Below are 9,011 nucleotides of genomic sequence, written 5' to 3'. Positions count from 1 at the left end.
ATTCTTTTTTACTGAATAGTTGTCTTTACATTTGACAATGGATTGTGTTTTTCTTACACCCTTTACTAACAGTGTTAGAGTCTCCATTTTTTAAACTTTGCAGCATCTGTGTTTACTTTAACAGCAGTTGAATTTGACTATCGCTAGATGTGTCTTAACGTAATGTCATTGTGGCTGTGAGGGGCCATGGTGGTAGATGGAGAGTTGGGATCCTCTACCCTAACTTTGCAGAGGATTGTTTTTGTGTTCTCAATGCTCAGAAATGGGTTCTCTCTTAAATGTATGATGAATGAGTGTTAGAACAGAGAATCCAAATTTGTAAGTTCACCTTATTGAACAGTGTCCAACATGCTTTTTCTAAGACATCTACGGGTTGGCTTTTGGTTCTTGAAAAATATCAATTTATTTCTGGCAACCGAAACACTCCATGCAATTAACGAAAGCAGTGTGTCCAGTGTCCACAAGTCTACATACTTGATGCACTGGGCTAGACCTTTCTGATGTGGCAAAAAAGATTGTTTTCACAGAGCTATAGAGCTTCCTCTGAAAATTGTTTCCCAGAAAAAAAAAATGAAAAATCTCTATTGGAATTTTAATTTTTTTAAAGTCAAATAATCTAGCACAGTCGAAAGGGCTCAGTGTCATTATGTTAATAAAAAATGGCTTGGTGGTATGTCAATAAATTGATCCACACAGAAACAAGACTTGATAAGTTCAGAGACTTGAGAGCAGAACAAAGGACGGGAAGACTCTACCGTCTTCCAAAAAAGGATGATTGAGATTGAGATTTAGCATTTTTAAACCACGAAAATGTTTGGTTTCCATTTCGGTTGTAGGTGTAACCAACCCCTTACTAAGGATATGGCAGAAAAAAATATGAACACTTTACACCCAATCATTCCGGATAGCACTTGCATCCTCTGTATTACTACGGCTGCTGGCACAAAGTTCGCCCATTGCTAAAAATTCCCCATTGCTGCCTCCCGTAGGAGTTTGGGCCGTGGGGCCTGTGTCTCAGACTCTTAGTCCCAATGTAGCTAATCATCCTCTCAGGCCATCTACTGATTATTGCCTTGGTAAGCTATTGCCTCACCAACTAGCTAATCTACGCAAACCCTCCTTGGGCGAATTCCTCCTTTTACTCCTCAGCCTATGGGGTATTTGCAGCCAACTTCATCCCTACATTGTATTCTAGAGTTTTGTTATAAACTTAAATTCAAACTAATCGTCCTAGATGTGGATTTATATTATTTAGAGTTTGCCATAATAGAACTGTAACAGTAAAGAATTATATATAGAAATCACTCCTATCCGAATCAAAATTTTCCTAAACGGGGCTATTCTTCACAGTTAAGCATTGGGGAACTTTTAACCGTTACACCGTTAGGCTCCTTCCCGAGTTTATCTAAAAACCCTACATGCACATTAGATACGAGCCCAATTTCAGCTCTTCAGGAATCGGACAGACCTGCTCCCTCTCTTTCTCTCGCACTGTAAGTTTCTGTTTTCTTATTGCATTGTTCATATAAATTCATTGTTTTTGTGATGTGGGTTGTGTTTAATAACAGTACGCTTGTATTTTCTGGTATAAGCAATGAAAATCGTTTCAGTGACTGCAATTTTGATGTGGTTGTTTTATTATTATTACTATTCTTTCCTCCTCTCTCTCCCTCTCTTCCTCACCCCTAAGCTGAGATGGGTCTTTTCTGTATAGAAGACGAACCTGTTCGTTTGGTTGTTCATCAATTAGGAAAGTCCAAAGCCACCCTAGGTTTGAAGTTTTGGAATTTCTCTTTCTTAGATATTTCTCAAGTGTTTCTTGTTGGGTACCTAAAATTAATCTCTTTTTATTGAAATTATAAAAGCAAGCTAATACCTTTGTTGGTGACATCATGAGGCAGGTTCTAAAGGAGTCTGTCGTAAAAGGCACAAAATAATGCTTCTCCGATGTCATTCTGCTGCATTCTCTGGTCACCAGAGCTATCTTGTGTTCAGCTCTGAGTTCAGAAGTCAGCCCACTTATTGTCAAAGGAATGAAGTGGGGTTTTCATTGGAAGTGAACAACCAAGGAAGGTTTGACTTTAAAAATTCTTCTCTGCAGAAGAGTAAGAGTTGGGTCACGCATTGCCAGGCATCTAGTGAAGGTCATAACAGTTACACTGAGAAGGTTAATTTACCCGTCCATGGACTTTCTGATGTAGTGGTAGGAGTTCTTGGGGGAGGCCAACTGGCTCGCATGATGTGCCAGGCAGCTTCTCAGATTGGCATCAAAGTAGCAATTTTGGATCCGGATGAAAACTGTCCAGCAAGCAGACTTTCCTATTATCATATGGTTGGTAGTTTTGATGATGGTGCTATGGTTCGCGAATTTGCAAAAAAATGTGGAGTATTGACTGTGGAAATTGAACATGTTGATGCAGTTACTATAGAGAAACTTGAGCAACAAGGAGTGGATTGCCAACCCAAAGCCTCTACCATCCAAATAATTCAAGACAAATATCTCCAGAAACTTCATTTTTCCAAGAACTCAATTCCAGTTTCTGATTTTATGCAGATTGATGATCTTGAGAGTGCAGAGAAGGCAGGGGATTTATTTGGTTATCCTCTTATGATCAAGAGCAAAAGGCTAGCCTATGATGGGCGTGGAAATGCTGTTGCACACAGCAAAGAGGAGCTTTCTTCTGCTGTTGCTGCTCTTGGAGGATACAGTCGAGGCCTATACGTTGAGAAGTGGGCTCCATTTGTAAAGGAGCTTGCTGTTATTGTGGCAAGGGGAAGAGACAATTCTATAGCATGCTATCCTGTTGTTGAAACTATTCACCAGGATAATATCTGTCACATAGTTAAGGCACCAGCTGATGTATCGTGGATGATCAGTAGTCGGGCTGCTGATGTTGCAACAAAAGCTGTTAGTTCATTAGAAGGAGCTGGTGTGTTTGCTGTTGAGTTGTTCCTGACGAAGGATGGCCAAATTTTGTTAAATGAAGTAGCTCCAAGACCTCATAATAGTGGGCATCACACAATTGAATCTTGTTTTACTTCACAATTTGAGCAGCATTTGCGTGCTGTTGTTGGTCTTCCTCTTGGTGATCCGTCAATGAAAACACCGGCTGCCATCATGTACAATTTACTTGGGGAAGAGGATGGGGACTCAGGATTCCACTTAGCAAAACAGCTGATTGGAAGGGCGATGAGAATTCCTACAGCTTCTGTTCATTGGTATGATAAAAGAGAGATGCGAAAGCAGAGGAAAATGGGACATGTCACAATTGTGGGCCAATCTCAGGGCATGGTGGATATGTGGTTGAAATCAATGCTGAGTGAAGGTAGTCTGGAAGGTCAGAATTTCACTGCTCCACAAGTTGGGATTATAATGGGTTCTGATTCTGATCTTCCAGTCATGAGGGATGCTGCAAATATTTTGGATTCTTTTGGTGTGCCAATTGAAGTGAGGATAGTTTCAGCTCACCGAACCCCTGAAATGATGTACTCATACGCTTTGTCAGCCAAGGAACGAGGAATCCAGGTCATCATTGCTGGTGCTGGTGGTGCTGCCCACTTGCCTGGTATGGTTGCTGCATTGACTCCATTACCTGTGATTGGTGTCCCTGTACGTACATCTTCACTGGATGGGCTTGATTCCCTCCTATCAATTGTTCAGATGCCAGGAGGTGTTCCTGTTGCAACAGTTGCAATAAACAACGCGAAGAATGCAGCTTTATTAGCAGCTAGAATTTTGGCAACTGGGGATGCTAATTTACTATCTAAATTAGTCCAATATCAGCAAGACATGGAGGGTGATGTCTTGACAAAGGCTGACAAGCTGCAGAAACATGGTTGGGAAGGATATTCAAATTCCTGATCTCTTACATACTTTTCTTGTAGGATTTCCCCCCCCCCTTTTGGGGAATGTTTAGAATTTGAGTAGTTGTTAACCCCCCCCCCCCCTTTCCAGCAAAAGAAAAAAAAGGAGTAGTTTTAAAATAATGAAGCAATGAATATCACAATATGATTTTATTCTTTGCATGTTGTTTGTTGTTTCTGTTTAGTATAGCTTCCGATCTCTATTGGTGTTCTGTTTAATATAACTTCCTAAATGCCTGAATGCAGTGTCAGCCTCTCAATTTGGTTCATGACACCCTGTAATGGTAGTTCGTCGGTGATCCACTGACATAAATTGATGAACCAGTAGGAAGAAGAAGAGGAAGTAGAAGAGGGAGAAAGGGAAAACATAACTTCAGGAGTTGGATGGATTTAGGTCTTGGGTTTCTTTCCTTTTTATTTTTTTGCTTTATAAATAAATCTTGATTCGTGATTGGGTTTTTGGGTTCAGCTGTCAACAGCATAGCGGTTTAATTATTGTATTTGAATTAGTTCACATCCAATGGTTGCACAACTTCCAGGAGAGATGCTACACGAAAGAGTGGAGGGGCCAGCTCCTATGGCAGCTTCATTTCTCAACTGGTCCAAGAGATCATATTCCAGAGTCATTCCTTGACTAGAAGCTCCCATGGTATGTGCTACTATTGAAGATCAGGCTCGTATCTTCTCTGCTTGTCCACTTAATTTTAAAGGATGTTGGAGTTCCTTTTCCTGCATTTTCTTCTACTGCATGTCTTTTTTTTTTGGTAAGCTTCTACTGCATGTCAGTGCCATGAAGTCTGAACCAGACATCTATGTCATAATCCAATGGTTTTCCCAGAGACTTCCATTAGTGTTTAAGTCTTTCGGTTAGTTATGAAATTTCAGATTGGTTAATTAATCATATTTTTACTTCTTTTTCATATAATAGACAAACAGGTTTAACTAATGGTGTTCAATTTAATTTCAAGTTGAGATCTACTGTAACATTTGAGGAAGAAAAAAAGGGAGAAGAGACAGAAAGGAATGTGATGTGTGTAATGTAATAAGAAGAAGAAGAGAGAGAGAGAGAGAGAGAGAGAGAGAGAAACCCAACAGCAACAAGCAGTTCTGGTACTAATTTCTCAGTGACTTGATGTTGGTTTAAACTGGAACCCAGAAATCCGGGATACCAACAACTAGGAGCAGTTCTGAGCAAATACATGAAACAAAATGTTACAGGAAAACCAGAACAACCACCAGCTTCTGACATTGTACTCAAAACATTCAAATGAAGTTATTCAAAATATATTATTACATTACAAAAGGAAATTTCAGGCCATAACAAAGTTAAAATCAGGATTGAAAACCAGATGAGAACCACCTCAAGAGTTGGTTCAGAGTCTTAGAGATCTGCTGAGTGTCTTGTAAGAAGATAAGCTATTCTTCAGATCTTTCTCTTCTCTTCTTTCAGACTTCTTAATCAGAATTGGTCTAAACAGCTTCTTCATGGCCTTCAACAATCTTGTGCGTCGTCCCTGTCGTACTTGTGACACCATAGGTTGTGGTTGAGGACCTTGGGGTGCCATGGATCGATTCATGTTGGGCTCTGAAAGACTCCTTGCCAGTATTGCTTGATTAAGTTTTATCTCAATGGTGAGCCGTTCAAATTGATCAAACAATGAACTATGTTCATCTCCAAATCTTCCATGACTTCCTTCCATCACTGAAGATGATCTCAATGAAAAGTTCAAGTATTGACTCAAATTTATGGAACTAATGGAACTAAGTGTCTAATGATGCACTTGGGAGAAAACTTTACATTTACAAAAGAAGAACAGAAAATGAACTTTATTCTTGTTTGCATCACAAAGAAATCCAATAGATCCTGTTTTTTTTTTCTTTTCCTTTATAAAATTTTCTAAGGTGCAATTCTCCTTTAATATGACTTCAAACACACAAAAGAAGAATTGAGTTTAATTCTATGTAAAAGGAAAACTGCAAATTCTTGATTCTATTTTTTTAATTGAATTTGCTGATGATTTGGGCTATAAAATAATTTGCTCATGCGTGAGTCATCAATTTCACACCATTTTTGTGAAATTTACAGTATTGTAAAAATTGAAAAAATGGTGGACTTACGTATAGTTTTTCATCAATCATGAGGTTTACCACAATTAACAAAGGTGTGTTTATGCGCAATTAATTAACTAGGTGTAAATGATTTGGCCCTTAAATACTAGCAAATGATTCGTGTCTGAATTTCTGTCCGTCAGAGTAAAAGTTTGTATTTTCTTCACACTTCTTTATCACATAATAGGGATCAGAGGAGGCCTCCGAGTGCTAATAAAATGAATTAGAAGTGAATCCTCTAATAAGCCCACGTGAATCCTCCTCTATGTGGTGAAGATGTGCGACGAGAACATAAACTTCTATCTTGATGGGTGAGGGTCAAACGTCAAATAATTTTCTTTTCTTTTTTTTTGCCCAAAGACTCTAGATAATCAATACATATTGAAAGTAAGTACTGAGATTTCCTGTGCCACTCTAATTACCTCCTAAAATTAATGTCATCTTTGAGTTATCTAATTAGATCCCAGATAGAGTAAAAATATATAAAAGCGCCTCCTATCATTAGGAAGTCGTAGTTAAATGTTAATGTAAGCAAGTTAAATATCTCGAAAGAACAAGAATAACCTTAAACGGGAAAAAAATTCCTTTCAATTGACTTGTTTCATCGTCTCCCTTTATTGTTTTACCTCTCATAGTAATAAATTCTCACAAGGTTTGGGAGATATGATTCATAGTTAGTGTTTTAAATTTGAGATTTAAAAGTAATATTGAAACTAATTATGACTATTGGTGTGTTTAACAAAAGATCGGACTAATGAATTAATAATTAAGAGGTGGCATTATTGATTTTTTTTTTTTTTGGATAATAAACTTCATTCAAACAAGAGAGAATCGAACTACAGTAGTCCAACTCAATCTTAGAGAGGATCCGAAGAGAAGAAATAGGCCAGACTATATTGCTCGCCAAAGATAGCGCCTTTTAGGATAGGGTGTTTGCACAGGAGTTGTTTTCCCTATAAATATGTTGGGCTTTACAATTGATAAATTTATATTTTAGATAGTGGATATCATTTAAAACTAAAAGTCTATCACCTAGATCTTGTGTTTCATGGTCATTCACCATATTGATCAAATCAACACAATTTGATTATAAAATCACCATATCATAACCTTCCCCCATAATATAAAGCATATTGTCTCTCGTTGCTAGAGCTTTGGCTTTGAAGACAGATTGGGCTAGTTTTGAAATAGTGGTACACATTGCCCATCTGCGTTTTTAATTATAAAACTCAACCCACAACCAACTCTGCTTCCTTTCATTGCAGCATCAGAGTTTAGTTTTACCCGAATTGGAAGTTTCCAATCCGACTCTCTCCCCCTGATGCAACTCTAAATTGCTAATTAGCAGTTTATTAGCTTCGAAGAACACCCCAAGTTGCCGCACTGCACTATCAATGGCCTCCATCAGAGAAATAACTTTGTTATTAAGGCATTATTAATGTTAAGGGATACCTTTGGGGTGGTACTGAAAATTTCCCCTGATAATAAATATTGCTACGTCGCCATACTAAAGGTCATTTTTTTTTTTCAGTTTTTTTAACAGTTAACTTATTTTAGTGGGGTGAACTCCAAACACCCTGCTTTCGTGTGAAAAATTACGAGTTACCCAATTCAAAATTACAAGTTACTCACCGGTATTTGATTTTGTTAGGGTTTGTTTGGTTACATGAGTTTGGAGATTTCAAATATTTAGAGATTTCAAATCTATGAAATCATAATTCATAAAATTAACTGTTTGGTTGTGGAATAAAATGTATGGATTCATCCTAAAAAATTATTTGGTCGATGTGATTTTTGTAAATGCACAAATATTTAGGTTTTTATAATAGCAATGAAATCTCAGGATTTCATCCCATACCTATAAATCTACCGATTCACGTTCTTAGTGTAAAAATGTGAATCTCTAGATTTAATGAATCCAAACCGATATAAATTTCAGATTTGTGAATTCAAAGATTTAAAATCTCTGGATTCATGTAACCAAACAGGCCCTTAAGTCATTCAAATGTCAATGACTGACTACCTTCGGGAATCACCCAACATCGTACCCGACACACCCTAAACCCTAACAACCAGATTGATTTGAAGTTCAAAGAAGAAAAATCAGAAATTTTCTTGAAACCCATCAAACAGAATACCAATCTTAACAGGTGAGGACTTATTAAGATTGAGGACTAATCAAACCAGCTCCCACCTCCATAGACATCACAGCAACCGGGAACGTTTCTGCAACAATACCTCTCTATTCACGGTCAAATTATTAAAAACTCCATTCAATTCCAGTTCTCGTGATCAGACTTCTAATGCCATTCAAACTTAGAACTAACAAGAAACCATTTTTACTTCCAATTCCATAAAACTCATTGACCTGAATAAGAAATTACAAATCACTGAGAAATTTTATAAAGAGTAGAAGAAGTGAATCACCAATCATTGCTCCAGAAGAAATCGCGTAGACTATAAAAACAAGAAAATTGACTGAAAAACATTGACATAAAATTTAGAAGAAATTGTACCAGGCACTTCAAAATGGAGGCTTTAAAATACTAACACCTACCACCGGGGGTGGTGATCTAGTGGTCCCAAGCTCACTCCCAAGTGGTTTGGTAAACCTCATGTCTCAGGTTCGAATCCCCTCTGCTCCTCTATTTCTTGCATTGAAGTTGTGTGCCCTTTGGCCGGGCATGAGTGCATCGGCTTCCTGGACTATACTAGGCCTCCCGCTCCTGCAATGTTGCCCGATAGTGCCTGGGCTAATGCTTGCATAGGTCGCACTCGATAAAAAGTCCGAACATTGCGTACCGGGGGGGCACTAGGTCGCCGCTACTGCATCCCCTCTTTTATTTACCAAAAAAAAAAAATACTAACACCTTCAAATTATGTTTGAAAAACACAAACACTTCAAAATTGGATTTTTATTGGACACATTAGTCCAATTTGTCACTGAAAATAGTTAAATCATTTTTTTTCTCCTTCATTTTTTGAATTGAAAGAAAAATAAACAATGATTTGAGGGTTTTAGTGACAAGTTATACTAA

General features: G+C 37.8%; 1 pseudogene; it reads left to right on the top strand.

Annotated features, from left to right (window-relative positions):
- The first annotated feature begins 1,324 nt into the window (after nt 1-1,324).
- Nucleotides 1,325-3,893, top strand: LOC149008026 (phosphoribosylaminoimidazole carboxylase, chloroplastic pseudogene; annotated as a pseudogene).
- The last annotated feature ends 5,118 nt before the right edge of the window (nt 3,894-9,011 follow it).

This window comes from Hakea prostrata, chromosome 8, assembly GCF_041222555.1.
Source record: "Hakea prostrata isolate BN-2017 chromosome 8, UWA_Hpros_2, whole genome shotgun sequence".
Lineage (NCBI taxonomy): Eukaryota > Viridiplantae > Streptophyta > Magnoliopsida > Proteales > Proteaceae > Hakea > Hakea prostrata.
The sequence above is the reverse complement of the archived record's forward strand: the minus strand, read 5'-3'. Positions and strand labels throughout refer to the sequence as shown.